Source organism: Artibeus jamaicensis, unplaced genomic scaffold (genome assembly GCF_021234435.1).
Source record: "Artibeus jamaicensis isolate MK-2021 breed Jamaican fruit bat unplaced genomic scaffold, CSHL_Jam_final contig_264, whole genome shotgun sequence".
Lineage (NCBI taxonomy): Eukaryota > Metazoa > Chordata > Mammalia > Chiroptera > Phyllostomidae > Artibeus > Artibeus jamaicensis.
Window position 1 is genome coordinate 2,759,051 of NW_026521576.1, and position 19,478 is coordinate 2,778,528.

A 19,478-nucleotide genomic window follows, 5' to 3' on the forward strand; every position below is an offset into this window, starting at 1 on the left:
GAGCAGTAGCAGCGGGAACAGGCCTGCCTGGAGGGCCTACGGTCATTAGCAGGAATGGGCGGCGGGCGACAAAGGGAAAAGGTTTCTGTTGTTGGCAATGGCTCTCTGTGTATACGAAGACCCCCGGCCCTGGCCTTCTGAGCCCTGGAAGAGGGCAGAGCACCCAACTGGCTTCTCTCCTTCCCTCCGGCCCCCCCGCCTCTCAGGCCACACTTGGGGTCGGGTCCTCGGCGGTCTAGCTGCCGCTGCCCTACTTCGGGCTTTGGCACTGGGGGCTTACAGGCACGCGGGCGGCGGCCGGGAGGAAGTGCGGAGTCTGTCCCGGCACGTTGAGGAAGTTGCCCAAAATGAGGAAGCCCCGTGCGCTCGGCGGGTGAGGAGTCTGGCGGCGGGAGGAGCGAGCGGGAGCCCCGGGCCTCACACTGCTCCCAGGGAGCCCCACGAACGCGCCCGCCCAGCGCCCCGTCCTTCGCCTCAGCTCCTTGAGCTTCGACCCCGTGCCGCCCCGCCCTTGGCTCACCTGCGCTGGTAGGTGTGGCGCGTGCTCTCACCCCGGGGCCGCGGGGACGCGGAATCTCGGGCTCCCTGGGGCTGGGGAAGGCGGCGGAGGCTGGGATGCGGCCGTGCGTCCCCTCGGCGGGTTTCTGGGTGTCCGGGCGCATTGGCGGCACACTCGGAGCCCTTGTCCTTTGAAAAAGGAGGGGAAATTGATATCGGTAAGTGGTGCCCGCTTTTCTCCTAAACCTAGATCCTCTCAGGTCCGGCTTCTGTACTGGGAGCCAGGCCTGGGCCAGGGGACTGTGCGGGACCCGGGGCTCCTGGTGCCGCCGCGGCGCGGACCGTGCGGAAGCGGGCTGTGCTGGGAAACGCTAGCGGGAATCCGTGGCACGGAGAAACTGGGTGTCCGAAAGAACGCATTTCGTTTGGCCAGTTACATGAATGGTCTGGAAAATTCCACAGTGCTTGTTGTGGCTCAGTGTACCTGCAGAAGTTTTATATAAGCCATGTTTCTTATACGACACAAAGGGAGAGCAGTTGTGTAAAACACAGGAAACTTTCGTAACTACTACTCAAATTTAAAATGATTTACTCCTTCGGAATAGTTTCATGAAAAAGTAGCTTATTTGGCCAGTGAGTGATTTGCAGAGCAGTAAAGTTTTATATAGTAAAATGGAAATTTGAGTAATTTCTTTGTGTGTTTGAATGTTCAAGAACAGAAGACAGTTATTGGAGAATTTAGAGGTTAAATATTTGTACGTTGAAAACAGCCTTAGAGATTATTTTAATGAGTTGGCTTCACTCGCCCAAGATTTCACTGAACCCCAGTAAAACTGTTGGCAGGAACATTTCAGCATTTAGTCGAGAGTTGAAGTTGTAAGACATTTGAATTTTCAAAAAAAAATTAATCACGTAATGACGGTAATTTTCTGGAAGAAATGGAATTAACTCCACTGTCTGCTTTCTTTGTTTTGGTGAGAACATATTTATGGTATTACACAGGTAGCATTTCTATAAAGTGCAATTAAATTCATGAATGCCCCACTCGTCCCCTGCCCCTCGTGCATGGATATATTTGTATTTGAACTAAAAGAATTAAATACTTGTAAAGTATTAGGTGTTTTAAGTGAAGAATCTGTTCAAATTATTTTATCAAATCATTTTGTTCAATCATCATTCTTTTGATGTGCTTAGAAAAATTTTGTAGTAAAATAGAAACTGATTTGTATTCTGTAAGTTTGTAGTGCCTGGATATGTAGGCTTATATGAATAGTCTTAACTAAAATGATTTTGAATGTTTTAAGCTAGGATAAAAACATTACCTAATTTTAGGTGTTGCCTTTTCTGAGGGATGCAAGTGGCAGGGAGATCATTTTGTTGCTAGGTTTGTATTTAAGAAATAATGCCTTAGCCTTCCTTAGGCTCATAGTTAATATTAGTACAGGTCTGATTTCTCTGTTTTAAAACCAAAGACTTCTTAGTAGGACATCACTTAGGCAGCACGCTGCATGTTCATAATCATTATTCAAGACCTTTGTGCTCAGATATGTTTTGGAATTAGAGGTTTTTCAGAATTTAAAATTCAAAGTTAGAATCTGATTTTCATCATTGAAAAAGACATTTCTCAGAATTTAGAAAGGTACACGTGCATAGTGACACCTAGCACTCCAAAACAGCGTCCTATAACTCCACACAATTGTTTCTGTGCCTATACTGTGAATAATCTCTCGAGGTAGAATAATAAAACTATGTGTCAGTTTAGGGCAGGTGTGGTCACTAAAAGAAGTTTCCTAAAATTACTAAAAAACTTGTTTTTCAGAGCTCTTTGGAGTTGGGCTGAAGGATTGAATCTGTATTAGACTCCCTCAAGCTACTGTTTGATTTTGAAAGCAAATTGTTTTTCTACTGCCCAATAACTCACTTTCCAGTAATTACATGGGCAGTGTACCCTTTTCAAAGAGTCTGAAATAGCAGGACTTCACTGAATTTTTTATAACCATCAAAACACGAATCCTGCAAGTGAAAATAGGATGTTTTATCCTTACCGATGTACTTTTGAACAGCAAAATTTCTGATAGTCCAGGACTGTAGAGCAAAATACAGTAGTTACTCAGGGAAAGGGTATTGTCATCATTTCCAGCTGTAGTATGCCCTGGGAAGAAATATTGTCTTCTATTCACTGTGCAGTTGATTCTGTCTGTCATCTGTACCTAAGGAATGGCAGGGCACTTTTTAAAGTCTGAGCTAATTTTTGCCTTTTCAACTTTAACTATAGTGGATTTTTTTCTAACTATACCCTAATTTACCTCTTCTTTCCTGTTTTGCAAATTTTAACATTTTCTTCCACTTTTGGAATGGTTTAGCTGTAAATGAGTGGAGGGAAAAATTAGGAATTCAGGCCTTTGGGGAGAATTTTCTTAAATGTCTACCAATTTTATTTTTTTAAGAGCAATTAAAATCAAAGGTAGAGTTTTAAAAGGAGATTAGCATTAAACTCCTTGACATGTCTTATCATCTTATTTTCTACTTTGATTTGAACAGGTTGGTTTCTTTTCACTTGGAAAAAAGATTTTTTTAACTGAGGAATTGTAGGAAGATTTTTAAAATAAAACTAGCTGATTAAATTTTAATGAAAAAGTTTATTCATTTTAATATTACATTATTAAGAAATAATATATTTAATATTATATTAAGAAAAATTTTTATTAGCTTACAACTTTGTCTGACAAAAAATATCTTGTATCAATTTGAATTTATTTGCCCTTATGATTAATTATGTAACTTTTGCCCTATGAATCTTGAAAGGTGTTTGAATTGGAATCTTAAGTATAATCACATTCAGCCAAGGTAATAGGTACCGGTAGAAAGAACATTTAGTTTCTGTTGCAGCAGACTTAACAAATCAAAAATTACTCTTTTCTTGATTCTTTTATTTCTTGGAGAAACCATATATTTGTTTTTGGAGGCTACCAAAGGCTGATGATGAGAGGAGGAAGGTAGGAACGATCTAGAATATTGGTGATGCCTTGATGACAAGGAGGGTGCACTGAAAACTTTATGGTACTCAGTATCTGGGGGAACAGCATCCTCTGTCTTGGGGGAACCTAGCTCTGAAACTGGAGTTCTTGCTCCTTAAGCTGGTAACAGTAGCCCTCACTGCTGTGCTGGAGCACTGGAGGGGAGTGCGGATGCCAGAGGGTGCTGGGCTTTCAGACTGGTGTGCTACGTGGGAGAGGTCCTAGTTTGAGCTGAGGCTGAGCAGGCAGCAGGGTCTGCCAGGAGTGCAGGCTGGTGTCAGGGTCAGTGGGACCAGGCCTGGAGGCAGTCACTGGTGGAATGTAGGGGATGGAAGAGACCCTGAAGTCCGCAGCTGTTCAAGAAAGGCCTGAACATTGGTTTGTTTAGTTAGACTCCGAGTGGCTACAAAGAGCATTGGAATGTCCAACATGTGACATTCAGCTTTCTCACTCCATCTGTTTGTCTTAATTGATAAGTTTTCATTCTGTCGTGGCCAGTTTGATTGATTTAATTTAATAAGTCCATCCATTTCTGTTAAGTTGTCATGGAAATGCTTTGGTATGACCAGAGTTAATTTTTCTTTTTATTTAATTTTAATTGATGATAATACTTTCCTATCCTGTAGTACTGCTCACCCAAAGCAATCTTTTTTATTTTTATTAATATTTCTCCCCCTTATTTTTTATAATATGCTCATTTGCTTTTGTTTGGCTCTGTTATACACCATGTCTGCTGACTTCTACTCTGAGAAATGAGCCCCTGCCTTTCTTAAACTGCCCACCACCCAGGATAATCATTCTAGAATAGGGGTTAGGGTCTACTTAGTGTTTACTTTATTGTGATGATGTTTACTTCTAAAGTGAGGTATATAATGTAGCTACATTTTTTGCCCCCCTTGTTATTTTTCCCCAGAGTAAACTCTTGTTCTGGTTTGTGGTGGTGGTGTTTTGTTTTGTTTTGTTTTGTTTTCCAATGTGCCCTGTGCCTATTACATTTGTCTTCCCAACTCTGAGACTAAGCTAAAACTCCTCTTGACTCAATAACCCACTGAGTCACATATATCAAGCAACCTATCAGTTGCACTTTTCTTTGCTTTTTTTTCTGGAACCCTCCATCTTCTTGCTTCAGTTTGACAGTTTCTCTTCAGCCTCACTACATAAACACTAATAACTAAAACATGTTTTGGGGAATTGAAAATACATTTCCTGCAAATTGCTTATCAGACCCTTTGCTTTATCTTTTGGGGCCTTAACATACCTCTTACTAACATTCATGTACATTGTGCCTGTTGTAAATCCATTGTCTTAATTATTGAAAACATTTTCCCAAAATTATTATCTCCATTGTTATTTATTTGTAGTGGAGAGTTTTTATAATTTTTTCTATAGGAACATTTTAAATGGCATCTCCATTTAAAACCAGTCTGAATATTACCTCTGTATTTGATCTGACATTGATGTTTTATAATCTGATTGTACTTGCCTGGGAATATTGAGTCCAGGGCTTTCATCAGATGGCTCGCCCAAATGTTCTTGATTCCTGAACAGGCGCTGTGCATTTTCAGGGTGTTGCTCAGGAAGCTCAAGTAAGTGAAATGCTGGACAGAATAAAGTTGCATACAAAGGGGTAACCACAGATGATGCAATGGGATCCTTCAGAGCTGTTGTGCAGGTAATATGCGTGGAGGGACATAAGTCTGTGTTCTCGTAAACCTTCATGGGCATGGGGTGCATTGGTTCTTGGATCAGGGACCAGATGTCCAAAAGTCCACTTTTAGAAATACTAGGTGACTCTCTGCTGCCCTTTTACAAAGATTCTCAGGCTGTGCTTGGGTGTTGGCAGAATACTGTGGTTAATTATATCTTAAATGCTAAGAATATTTTAATCATTTGATTGCTTAACACCTCAAAGTCACATTTACTTTGTATTTGTATTGACAGTGGTTGAGAGGAGGGGTCTGAGTCCTCACTGGGTTCAAATCCCATCCTGTGTTTTAAAGCTACTTTTAGTGTCCATTGATGGGACGGTCATGGAAGGCTTCGCTGTGGTGCACAGTGGAGATCACACGTGTAGTGCCCCGCCCGTACCTGGCCTGTGGTTAGAACTGACATAACTGCCACAACCTTTCTCAGGGTGCTTCTGCAGTCGTGGATGGAGGCTAATAGTAGAACTCCCAAGCAGATCAGAGATGAATATGCACCATTTCTAAAAATGTTAGTTTCTGTGACCTCCAAGGTGAGAGAACTTTCGATCATTTTCTTTTTGAAAAATGTTAAACTGCATAACTGATGCATGAGTTTGGGTGCACTGGTGAAGACTTCAGATATGACAGGCAGCAGTAACAGCCTCTTGGACTCACCCTTAGCCCCAGCCTGTCCCACCATAGGAAGCACTTATTCATCCTATGTATATGTGTATATATCTTTAGAAGGTGCAATCTTCCAAGTGTGTGTATATGTCTTCTTAATACAGATATCATTCCGCAACCTTATTTTATTTTATTAAATTTATTTTTCTTTTATTGATTCTAGAGAGGGGAAGGGAGGGAGAAAGAGAGGGAAAGAAATACCAAAATATCACTTGGTTGCCTCCTGCGTGAACCCTGTCTGGGACCAAACCCACAACCCAGGCATGTGTCCTGACCTAGAATCAAACCCTCTGCCTTTTGATATTCAGAATGTTGCCCAACCAACTGAGCTACATAGGCCAGGACACAATTTACTTTTGTTAATCGACAAAGAAAGCATGCCAAAGTTGGGGGAGCCCTTTTTATCAGTGATCATTTTGTTTTATTTCATAGAATGTAAACTGTCATTTACTGATAAACATTTAAGGGTTTTTCCCTAACTTTGATATTATAAGCAGAACTTTAGTGAATGTACTTCTTTAATTCTGTCCCTTTCTTCTACCATTCACATTAGGTTTCATGAAACCATCAGGTTAATCTTTCTTTTAAGAAAGCTCTTCAGCTCTGTCTGTCTTACTCAGTGCATCTGTACATTTTGGCAAGCAAGTGATTAATTTCCAAGGAATGCGATTCATTTTTAATTTTAACAATACATTAATCTTCTGGTTTTTGTTGCTGTCTGCAGTGCAGACATTATCCTGCTTCTCCCTGACCTCTGTCCCTTCAATACCTCCTCATCCTCTCGTTCGGTATTGTTCCTTCATGGGCTTAGCTTTCCTGGGCTGCTTAGGATTTTACTCCCAGGCCAGGGCTGCTCTTTTTTTTTGGGGGGTGGGGGTTCAGGGAGCTAGGAGTTGGTCTTTTAAGACTGTATCTGTTGTGTGGCCCATGAGAGAGGAGGCAGGTGAGATGTGCACAGAGCAGCATGAGCCAGTAACCAGTATGTGGGAACAGGGCCTCTGCTTTCTGTTCTTTGCAGAATTAGCCATGCCCTGCCTCTGCACAAGAAGGTCTTCCTGAAGAGGAACTTCTGTTGCTCTTAGGGGTGCCCACAGCTAAGGGTTTGTTAAGGGTTTGGCTATTCCTCCCTCACCCTGGCCCCACTCCAGGCCTCTGTCCTCTCCAGGGTTTCTCCTGCCTCACAGCTGTCCCCCTGCGTGTGTATGTGGGCTGTGCTTTCCCTCTTCAGTTTGAGACCATCTTGCTTTGTGTCTTTCAAGGACTGTGATAGTTTCCAATATACTAGTGATGTTCTTCCTTTGCTCCCCTGAGTGGTATGGATTTATATTCTGTGCTGTTGTTTTTATTGTTGTTTCTTTTCATTCTCTGCATTTATAGCTGCTGCAAATGCTTAAAGCGGAAGTCCACCACTTCCTTTTTTTTTTTTAGCAACACCAATCAGCTGATTGTTGTAGCTGTGTCAATAAAGGAAGTGACAATGAGGAGAGAGAAGAGCTTGATAGAGCAGGGGTGGATCTCAGGATTGGGGCTTCTCTGGTCTTCTCTGTTGCCCTGGGAGCTGGACAGAAAGTGTGTCTAAGGAGAGGGCAGCATTGTCAAGTCCATGATTTTTAGAAATCACCAGTGCAAAATCATTAATTTCATAGCAGCATGTTTCAGGATGCACGGAATGTTAGAGGTGGAAGTGATCTAGGAGCCATTTCATCCATCCTGAATATTGCTGTTAGTTGAGGCCTCACACTGAGGTGTTTCTAATTCAGAACCAGAATGCACACCCACTACTCTAATAAAGAGTGAAAAAAGGTCTGCTTCCGTGCTTAGTGCTGAGGAGATATAAAGTCATATGAGTGGACATGGGGAAGCCCAGGGCAGCATGAGGCCATGAGCACAGTGGGTCGTGTCGGTCTCATTCTTTACCAGTAGTCCTAGAAAACATAATGTATCTTATCTTTATAGCTTTGTGTTAAAAAATTAAGCCAATTCACTATGAATTGTATAAAAAAATTCCAAATTCATAAGAGGTTACTATGACTACATCACTTCAACACAAATTGAGCTGACTTCCAGAGTGCACAGAGTACTGTGGAAAGCTAGTGCCAAGCACACACTGAGCCACCTGCAGAGAGCATAGCTGTCCTCTATCCTCCACACAGCAGACCGCTGTGTCTGTGCTTTCCTCGCATCGGAAAGAAGTGCCGCTCTCTGCATACACCACTGTCCCAGGGTTGGGAGGAGAAGTACAAGGTGTCCTTATGGGTTACAGTAGGGCAGAGGAAGAAGCATAATTTCAAGTTTATTTCCATTCTATTGCAGAAACATTTGTGATGCAGGTAGAATTTCAACAAACATTTATTGTTTCACAGTCCTGGAGGCTGGAAGTTTGAGAGCAAGGTATCACCAGGGTTAGTTCTCCTGAGGAGTCCATTTGGCTTGTGGATGGTGTCTTCTCCTGTGTCTTCACATGGTTATGCCTCAGTGTGTGTGTGTCTTATCCTAATTACCTCTTTTTATAAGGGCAGCAATCATATGAATTTTGCCCACCCTAATGACCTCATTTTAACTTAATCAAGTCTGTAAAAGCCCCATTTCCAAACAGAGTCCCATTCTGAGGTATTGGGGGTTAGGGCTCAAACATATGGATTTAGGGAACCTGATGACCCAGCCTACCACAGGTGGTTACATAGAGTCTGGCCTCTCCCTGTAGTGACCTCATTGTGCACAACAGAGACCTGTCTGGGCCAGCTGTGTTTGTAAACAACAAATAAAACTAAGCAAATTAAAATGCCTAAGATACAATATTTTCTACTTCAGATTGAAAAAAATTTTAAAGGAACTTATGAGAAGACTCAGAGAAAAACTTGGAAATAGGGAGAGACAAAGTCTACAAGATGCTGTGGCAAAGCATGAATATATATATATATATATATATATATATATATATATATATATACATATATACACCTGGAAAATATTGCAAGGCAAGGATGCCATTTCCCAGCAGTCAGGGAAGACAGAATGGGTTATTGTTAATTAATGGTTCTGGGAAAACTGGCTAATAATTTGGAAAAAATAAAGCTATTTATACCAACATAAATTCCAAGTTGAGCAAAGAAGAAAAATAAAACTGAAATCATAACAGTTTTAAAAGAAAACTTAGGTGAGTTTTTAAATACTTGTGGGGTGAGGAAGGACTTTCTGAATATGATAGAAAATATGAGACCCTAATAGAAAAAAATTGGTGAGTGTGACTTACTAAAATTTTAAGCAAATACCCATACAAATGAAATATATATATAAATAAGTGGGGAAAAACTGTAAGATATATTTAGTTTCAATGTCTGTTGTAAAGTATCAATAAATTTAATATGCAGTGAGTTCTTTCAAATCAGTGAGAAAAATAAACACAGTCCAATAGAAAAATCAATCAAGGACACTGGCAAGCAGTTAAAAATGACAGGTGAACCTCAAATGAATAGACATGCCCTACATCCCTGCAGTGAAGGTTTACCGTGTGACAAGATGTGGGGAAAGGCACACTTGGACCTGTGGGCGGAGACTGGCCCAGCTGATGGGCAAAATCTTCTGAAATTTAAAATGCTCCCAGTGCTTTGACTTGGTAATTTGTCTTTTAGAAACTTATTGCACACATAAATTGACAAAAGTGGAGAAATATATGCACACAGTAATTCATTGCAACATTTTATTTTGTAATAGCAATAAAAAGAAGAAAGGAAAAAGAAACATATGTCAGTAGGGGGACTGTGAAATAAACTATGGTATGTCCATACATTGGAATCTACAGGTCTCAAAGTGTGCAGTGTTGTCCCTGGCTGGTGTGTCTCAGTGGTTTGAGTGCCGACCTGTAACGCAAAGGGTCACTGATTTGATTCCCAATCAGGACACATACCTGGGTTGCAGGCCAGGTCCCCAGTAGGGGGTGTGTGAAAAACAACCACACATTGATGTTTCTCTTTCTCTTTCTCCTTCCCTCCCCCTCTGTCTAAATAAATAAATAAATAAATAAAATCTTAAAAAAAATAAAAGTGTAAAGTCTTTATGAGCTGAAATATAAAGATATCCAAGTTATAGTCAGTTAAAAAGCAAAATGTAGTATATTTTTAAAAACACATACATGCTCTTAATGATGTAGGCTACAGTGAATGTTATTTACTACATACAGACGCAGGTCTGCCTATACAGCTCTGTGTGTGTATGTAAGAATATGCAGGGAGATCTGGAAGCAAGGGCACAAAACTGTGAACAGCAGCTGAGAGAACAGTGGAGCTGGTTTAGAGAAAAAGGTGAAATACACATTTTTACTCAGCACATAGAAGTTTTTAGTGATCATACTAAAATAAGAATCTTTGCTTGGCGTCAGGAGAGTACATAGGATGAGACCAGGAAGTGAACTAATTTAGAACAGGGCATCCATCATGGCTGTTGGGGCCATTTTGCCTCCAAGCAAAGACTTGGGCTTAGAGAAGGTAGGTGACTTGTCTAGAGTTGTACAGCCAGGGTCTCCAGCTTGACTGCACATGGCCATCCCCCATGCTGCTTTCACCCACTGGTGCACAGGCTGCCTCCCCAGATTCTGATGTGATCTGGCCTGTAGCCTGCCTTTGGCCTTTAATCATTAAGACTTCTCACCACCCACCCCACTAAGTGGAGCCACCAATGTTAAAAGCCACTGGTTTCGAACTATTTAGTGGAGTTTTATGGCACACAAGTTCATCTTTAAAGCCTAACAGAATTTCCACCAAATTTGAATTTATTGGTATGCTGGTTTTAGTGGCAGCTATGTGTGCCCTTGATTGCAAAGGCTCAGTGTGTTAGAAGTTAGAGTGGGGGGTTGTGTGTGTGAGAAAGAGGGAGAGAGAGGAGACAGAGATTGAGAAAGGGAGAGAAGGATCTCAGATGTTTTTATGTTGTGTACTCTCTGTCCCTTGGGCATTTGTATTCATGAGGTCAGGAGTCTGTGGAAGTTTCAGAGGAAGACTGCTGAGTGGGAATGACCAGGGGTTCTCATACATGCTGTGAGACCTGTAGGAGATGAGTAAATGTAAAATGATCACAGAAAAAGAACATGTGTACTGGTCTGATAGAGAAACCCACCTGTAACATTTTCTATACAAGGTCATTTTAATGGTTTCCATCTTTAAGAATAGTGTTTAGCATTTTTCCACTGTACATATTGTCTGCCAGACAGTTTGTGGTCTGTTTCATGTGGGCTCTTTCCCATAAGGACAAACACAGCTTCAGGCTGAGAGCAGGGCAGTGGTTTTTTTGGTGTATGTGGCTTGGCTTTTGGCTCTTAGGGACTGCAGCAAATATTGACCTGGGGGCCATTTTGGGATTATCTGTTGTGTCCTCCCGGGTCCTGACTGTGTCTACACACACACACACACACACACACACACACACACGAGCACCATGTAGCCCTCACATGAGGAGCCCCAGGGCTCACCCATGCACCTGCACTTATCCTTTGTAATAAAAACTTCTAGGAGTAGGGCCTTGACTTATAAATGTCTAGTTCCAAAAAGTGGCTCTAAAGCCTCTCTGGGGGCAGCATGGGCAGCAGGAGCAAACTTGGCACATGGCTCTGGATTCATTCATTTGTCGAAAGGGCTTAGGCTCTGGCAGCCTCACCAGCACAAAGAGGCTGCAAATACCTGCCTCTGGGGGGTCATGGAGCTCAGAGACATGCTGAGAAAAGCAGTGAGCTAACCGGCAGGCAAAGAACAGGCCCCTGAAAGATGGCCATGGTTAGCTGCAGGAGGTCAAAGAACGAAAGAACCTCTGTTTACCTGGGGATTGAAAAAACAAGTGATTTAGGCACAAGATGATTTTAGAAGATTTAGCGGGAGGGTCACAGAAGCAGTGTCACTTACCCAACAGTGTCAATGACTCTGAAGCAAATCTATTCCTAATGATGCATTTGAGAACTCTGCTGAGTTCTAACAAGCAACGTGTAGAGAGTGCTTTCCTCAGCTCTCTCCTCTCTGTTTTTGGATGTGGACCCCCTCCGTAGGGGTCATAGCATCACTCTTACCCTGAAGCACTGAAACAATTTGTGACATTATTTTGGCCCTGGTCATGCACTTTTAAATGTGCAAATGGAAACTATGGTGTAGAAATTGTGTGCTCCCTGCCTCCATCATGGTGCCTGCTTCACACATGTTGGCACTCTTCAAATTCCTTCCTTGTATTTCAATAATTTAAATTTGATTTGGATACAATAAATGGGGTGGTTGCAGTGGAATGTGTCTCTCCTTAATAAAAAGAAAACCTAAGTCCTCCACATTTGGTCCACACAGGACACATGTCCAGAAAGGAGAGGTGTCTAGACCACACAGCCTGTTCCTTGGGTGACTTTGTCCACCTGTAGCCCCATCACATTGGTCCTGCTCCACCTCTTACACCTGACCCAGGTGAAGCCAGAGACCTTTTCCCAGCTTTCCTGCCAAGAATCTAGTACTGTGATGTATTGCCACCAACCACATGTGGTCATTTACATTCAAGTGCTTAAAATGAAATAAGATTTAAAATTCAGTTCTTAGTCACACTAGCCACATTTTGAGGGCAGCAGTGAAGAACAAGCATTTCAGTCATTGCAACATGACTGTGGGACAGACCCAGATGGCATGTTGTACTTGCTTTCTTGGTACATCTTGGGGAGTCAGGGAGGGAAGCCAGCTTCTACCCATTCCCCCTTGCCTAACTTAATACCACTGTGATGGCATCATAACACTTGCCACTTGTCTACCATGTAGATCCTAAATGCTTCCATTTCCCTAAGGGGATCTGACCATGGGAAGTGATGGCAGTACTCTGAGTCTTGTCTATAGGATCTGGCCTGGCCCCTTCATCCTCACCATAGTGCCAGTCTCCTTACTCGGAATGACAGTGTCACACACACATATATACAGCACACATCACACAAGCATGTGCAGGCACTGTTACAGTCTGTCTCCATGACAGGAACTGAAATGGTTCTAGATTTTTTCCCTGGAACAGTCTAGTGGGAGCCCAAGCTTGGAGGTCACTAGTTTATGTATCCCCAGGTTAAGTATACTTGGTTCAGCATGGCTTCAGAAAGAATAAATTAGTTTTTGTTCAAGAGGATTTAGAAGTAACAGAAAGACCTTAGTACTTATTACTCATTTCTCTTCAGTAAAAACAAGTCCAGCATAATTTTTGCCACATATTTGGGATCTGAGATTCTATCCATTTAAAAGAAAGATCTGAAGAGGGAACATGTCCCTCATTAAGGTAAAATGAAGAAGGTATAATGCTTATTGCTTGACCACATCTATTATTTCAAATACAAGAGAACAAGACTTTCATTTCTGGGAATGTGTGCCATGTGCTCATTGGAGAACCCTGGGAGCAACAGAACATGAAGGGATGAGAGGCAGATGTACCTGTGAGAGGCAGGAGCACCTGAAGAGGACCTGTGGCTGGAAGATGTGACACAGTGGTCCTGTCCCCTTGGCTGGAACCCTTGCTTCTCATTCTGGGCAGTGGGTGAGAAATGCAGCTTGCTGTCCCTGGAATTCTGGCACTGCTAAATTTGAGGAAAGATAAAGTACCACAGAGACCAGCTTGAAGGTTTTCGAGTTACAGAACTTTCTTTCATGACTCATCCGGACAGCAGGAAGTGGAGTAATACATGTGTTCTCCCTTCAGGAGTCCTCAGGCATGCGCTGTTGGTCCAAGGACATGGGCAGGGCCCTCCACCTGAGTTACTGTGTTAGGAAAATCAGAATAGCTAAAAATTAGTGTGTTGGGGGGGGGGGCGGTGTTTAACTACAAGTGTTTTCTTGAATTATGGCTTTAATATTACTTCCTTCACTTTCTACGTGAAATTTTAAACTCTTCACTCTGTCATTCCCCTCAGTCGCTACTGCCTATGCTGCTGACCACTTCAGTGGTCAGCTCTGTTGGATGCAGTTGAGTCACTGGACCTTCACTGCAGAGGTGGCTGTGCTAGAGCAGTTATTCTCCGTCTGGGCTGCAGGCAGGTATGAATGGAAAGTTTTAAAACTATTGAGGTCTGATCTTACCTCACTGTTTTTAAAGGTAGGAGCAAGGAAGGGGAGGGTGATGGAGACAACTGTACTTGAATAACAATAAAAAATGTGAAAATGAAAAAAAATAAAAATACTGAGGTCTGGGCCTCGCCCTGTAGGTTTTGAGTAAGTTTGGCACAGGACCCTGTCACAAGTACTTTAAAAAAAAACAGCACCCACATGATTCTAACCTATAGCAAGGGTGGAGAATCACTGTTCTGGTCTAGAGTTATTCTTTTTTTGTCGTGAATTAAGTTGATGATGAAAGCAGTCACTCAACAATTTTATGTGTAGAGGAAACACTTGGGAACAGGCCAGGCCTGGTGTCTAATGTTTTAGAAGCACCTGGAGTGATTTTGAAGCAGGTGCCCAGGTGTGGTAAAACCCTGCTTTGCCCTGATTCTCTTGTAGATCAAAACTACTGGCCACCACTGTTGTTTTGGTCAGCATGCTAAATTATGTGCTCACCAGCTGTCAGCACACAGTTGCCCCTGTGGGGACTTCACTCTGTCTGCTTGTTTGGCTTTTGGAGAAGAGAATCCAGGGGAAAATTCCTCTTTTACTTCTGGACATTTAATTGTAACTCTGAATTTATGTTCCACTGCTTTACTTAAATTCCCTACTTCATGGATATCCATCTTGCATATTTTGGATCTCTTTGGTCCTAGTCTTTTTCTGTTGAATTTTTTCACTCTTTGTTAATTCCAGTTCATTTTCGCAAGGTGCTCCATCTTGTCCTCCAGGTTCCTTACATTCTATCGTCTGTGCTCTTTTGCTGTTGAAATAACACTGTCATTTCTTCCCTATCTTGTTTCCTGATCTCCGCCAGCTTATTTCTGATGGCTTTTCTTGCTTCTCCCTGTCATCCTCTAACTTCTGTATCTGTGGTTGGAGCTATTGGTTTAACAAAGTGACTACTGTCTTAAAAGTTCTTGATTTCATGCTGTGTGGGTGGTCTTGATTTCCTCAGCCTCTTGAAATGGTTTTCTGGAGAATGTTTTATGTGCTGTATGTTTCTCCTATTGCCTCTCTCCTTTTATCTAGTGTAATTGTATAGACTTGCTGTAGGTTCCTCATATTGGAAATGACTCATGTTAGGGATCAGCCCAAAATATTCTAGTCTAACAGAGTGTTTTCCTCATTCTTACTAATGCTGTGTGTGTGTGTGTATGTGTGACAGAGAGAGAATTTGTTGGATATTTATTTCTTCCCAGGGAGGCTCCTAGCCACTTAAAATCCCCTCTCCATCTTCAAGAAAATGTTGGCTTCCCCACTGCCGTGTGGAGCACTCAGCTCTATAGACTTTGAGGTCTGCACCTGCTCCCCTCCTTGACCATCTTGTCTAAGGATCTTCACACTCCCAGGTCCAACCTTTGCTGCATTTGGCTCTGTTCACTGTAGGGTAGGTTTGGGGTTAGAGGTGTCTACTAGTCCCAGGGCAATTCTCTTTCTTATTCTCACAGTGGGTGATTTCAGAGAGAATGGGATTGCGAAAACTTTACTCTGTCAATACCCAAGCTATCTGATATTTTGAGATTTATTTTACAGAGTAACTTAGAGTCTTTGGTATTTTTCTTGAACAACTAAGTGTCTGCAGAAACAATTAAGAACAAACAAAGACAAAACAACTTCAAAATAGCCAAAAAAATTCATATAGCTCTTGGCCTCTTTGATCACAGTGGCCAAACTGTGCCATATCGTTAGCTGGTTCTCCATTCTGTTCAGCTCACTGGTTTATCGTTGCCTCCTGCCAGCCAGGATGGGGCTGAGTGCTGGGGTCATACCAGTAGTCAGCACCCTTCCCTGCACTGGAGTTGTTCACAGTCTGGTTGAAAGAAAGAATAGGAGGCAGGAGGCCTGCACCACATCTTGATTGTGGGGAGGCTCCGCCCTCAGCCCCCCCCCCCACCAGCCACCCAGCATAAGAATAAATCTACCAGGACATGATCTGCTTGGGGAGGAAAGGTAGCTGATCTCTCAAAGGAGAAGGGCCAAGGCCCTTTTCCTCAATGGGCTTTTATTAGGTTCCTTTTCCACAGAAATACAGGTAAAGCTCATTAATCATTGTCAGGAAATAAGGAACAGACAATAGATAACATACAAAGAACTATTCTGAGTCAGGGTCTGTTAGCTAAAGTGCTACAAAACTTTGGGAAACAAACTCATTTCCGGCTCAGACCCTTATCATTTAATTGAGAGCATTTTTAGCAAAGCAGGTTTCACAGGATTTTACATATTCTTTCTTAGGCCTAATCACCCTGGGGAACCTGCCCTTTCCAGCACAGGGCTGCACCACCCTCTGTCATTGTTTTAGGCTTAAATCAGGTAGGGGAAGTAAGGCAGCCAAGAGATTAGGAGACTTCTCACAGACAGAATGAGGACTCAGGCTATGTCAAAGCTGAGGGGCGAGGGTCCATCACTCCCTTTTGCTATAGCCCCCCAAGTCCTTCCCTGGGAGCTCCCCATGACCATGCCTGTCTTAGGTCTTTCCCCTCTGGGAAAATCTTACCCGTCATTGGTTAACCTATCAAGCATTGGGAGCCAGGCAGGGTGAAGTAAAAGGGGCAAAAGGGGCACTCCTGCCAGGGAGATAAGCTTTGTCTCCTTAGTGTCTTATGGTCCAAAGATGACTCACTCAGCCTTAGCAATGGGGGGAGGTTATAGCTTCTGAAACCAGGCAGGGAGGTTCCCAAAACTTGACCAAATGTAACTTCATTTATTCTTCACAGCCAACTTTTTTAAAACAAAATTTTTTCAGGTGCAGAAAAGAGCAGTACTACACATAATTGACAGATGTTGCATTGCCTATAGTTCTTCTAAAAGAAGAACAATCCAAATAAAGTAGGAGCTGTACCTTTTTTATGAAGAGTAACTTGTCAAGGCCAGAGACCTGATGAGAGCAGGTCTGATCTTCATGCTTAGGCCCCTTTGGGTGCAAAGGTTATGCGTACTCTTACTTTGTAAATAAAACCTGTGTTTCTGATACTACCAAGAACCATTTTGTTAGAGACCAGGCAAGCACAATGAGACATGGTTATCAACTAAGATTTGAATTTTTCAACATTAGTACCTATTCACCATTGTATTGATTTTTATAATAACCTGTTGTTTCCCATCAAGTTTGTGACCAACAAGGCCCCATGGGAATATTCTTGATGTCACTCAAAATGGATAAATTATGAATCTAAGATCTATGTTTAGCACTCTCATGTGAGATAATGTCCAATCTGCCCTTAGTATTTATGCATCTGTATTGTGAATTTGCTTACTCACTAGAGTTGATATGAGATTGCATCAGTCCTCATGGTCCTCAACTGGACCTCAATGGATGTGCACAGAGCAGCAAAACGCCTGAGTCACCATGTGTGCATATGCCCAGCCGAGGGGGAACACTAGGATGCTCTGCCCAGTGTCCTTTTCATGTCAACTGAGTGCCACATTTGTCAAATTTGTGTGCTTTTTGTTGGTGATTTTGCTGTTTAAAATTGCCCGAAGGCATAGGATTGTACAAAGTGCTGCTCAGGGTTCTTAAGTGAAGAAGGCTGTGATGTGCCTTATGGAGAAACTGTGTATTAGATAAGCTGCATTCATCCACAAGTTACAGTGCTGTTAGCCATGAACTCAATGTTAATTAAAGAACAATACATATTATTAAGTGTCTTTAAACAGAAGCACACATAAAAAGATGTTATGAATTGATTGGTTGATGAAATGTTGTAACCAGAGGCTCTCAGGAACCTAACCCTTTATTTTCTTAAGAAGCAGTGTTTCAATATTTACTAATTCAGTGTTCAGGACAGCATTATAGAACCTAATTATCACAAATAATGAAAATTGACTGTATGTTTTTATTTCTTGTACAAAGCAAGGACATGGTTTTAAAACAAAGTTAAATTTGACTGTTTTTATGAGACATGGCCTTGAAACAAATTAACTATTTTATAACACAGTGCAAATCTCTTAGCCTTGCATTTCACAATAGTTAATTAAATTGGCAGATTTTTCTTGAGTTCTTACTTTGTGCCTGACACTTTTCTGGTATCAGGAGGACATCAGTGAACAGGTGCAGAGGTCAAATCACAGGCATCAGATTAAGAGCAGTATCCTCACTTGATATTTCTGTTTATTTGTGGTACCAAGCCCAGTGAGTTTTATAAGAATTTTCTAATTCTCACACAAGTGTTTTTCTCACAAAAGAATAATTTTAAGAGCCCAGATTTCTAAATATTTTTCCCCTAAACAGGAAGTTATTTGATGGCAGGTGTACTTCCAACTTCAGAAGTGGAGACTGATGATGTAATATAATGCACCCCTACAAGGAGGTCCCCAAAGCTCACGGTATTCAGACCTCCAGGTCATCACAGCTCATATTTGGCCCAGACTGACTCAGAAGGCTGTCACAGGAGCCCCTTCTGTACAGCAGGGCGACAGCAGGCATTTCCTTCAGTGGGTCTTTACTGCCTGAGACAACACAGGTGCAAAGGGACAAGTGCACACTGGGAGTGCTCCCCAGTTGCCAGTTTTTGAACACAATCGAGACAGGGTTTCCATGTCTCACCGGAAATAGGCCCAAAGCCTTGATTTTTATCGGATACTTATGGTTCCTTCAGTCCAGATGCAATTTGTAAATGAGGGGCCATTTCTATCATAACCAGTGCTGCCTGGCAGAAAGCAGTGCCACACAGCTAGGATGAATGGCAAGGCATTCTCCAGTGGAGCCAGCTCCTGCTCCTTCCTGGAAGTGTGGAACCCAAGCCATGCTTGTGAAGAGGCATGGATGTCCCTTTCAAGGTAAAATACTGGTCATGTTAGCAGCTGGAAGTTTTAGTGAACATAATACTTGAGGTAACGTCATTAACAACAGAGAATGTTTTTCCTAAGGCTCTGTGTTTTCAGATTTTTATACACACTATTCTTTCACCATCTCTGTCACTCATTGTGCTTAGAGGGTTGGAGCTAGGGTTGGTGTTCACCCCTCACTTCTTCAGTAGGGTCCATAAAGCACAGTGTCTTCATTGCTCATTGGGCCCTGCTGCCCGCAGTTAATGTGCCTGTGAACTCGCTCAGGGCCCTCATGCAATCAGAGCAGTGACCAGTGTGGACCTTTAAAGCTTGTATTATGTAGAGTGAATTTGATGCTTTGTTTTTATATTTTTACATAAAAAGAGCTTACATTTCTCATAGTGAATATTTTCTAATATTCAGGTAGATAGAATCATATAATGACCAAGCATATAGTTATGACTTAGATGGTTTTTAAGTGAATCACAGATATCATAAACTTTTACCCCTTAAACACTAATATAGTTCTCTTTAAAAAAGACATTATAAGAATACAGTTTTACCACCTGACAGAATTCTCATCAAGAGACTTGTAATTATGGACCAATCTCTGAGCTTGCTTATAGCAGCTGAATCAAAGAGACTGGTGAGTGTATGGACCTGCCCTCCCATGGTGAGCTAGTAAGGAAATCTATGTGAGGGGTCTCTCAGCCAAAGAGTGAGGGTGTGCATTGAGTCAT

At 42.1% G+C, this 19,478-nt stretch overlaps 1 protein-coding gene across 8 annotated transcripts in view; it reads left to right on the plus strand.

The window, feature by feature from the left end:
- The first annotated feature begins 226 nt into the window (after positions 1 to 226).
- The window catches only part of SYK (spleen associated tyrosine kinase), an 83,094-nt gene continuing 63,842 nt past the window's right edge, over positions 227 to 19,478 (plus strand). For 2 of the 8 annotated variants that reach the window (XM_053662629.1, XM_037126387.2), the window contains exon 1: positions 227 to 716. The gene's annotated coding sequence lies outside the window, so the exon portion shown is untranslated. Of the gene's footprint in view, positions 717 to 5,114; positions 5,188 to 19,478 lie in introns of those variants that run through there. The other 6 variants (XM_037126388.2, XM_037126386.2, XM_037126390.2 and 3 more) reach the window with 5 other exon arrangements.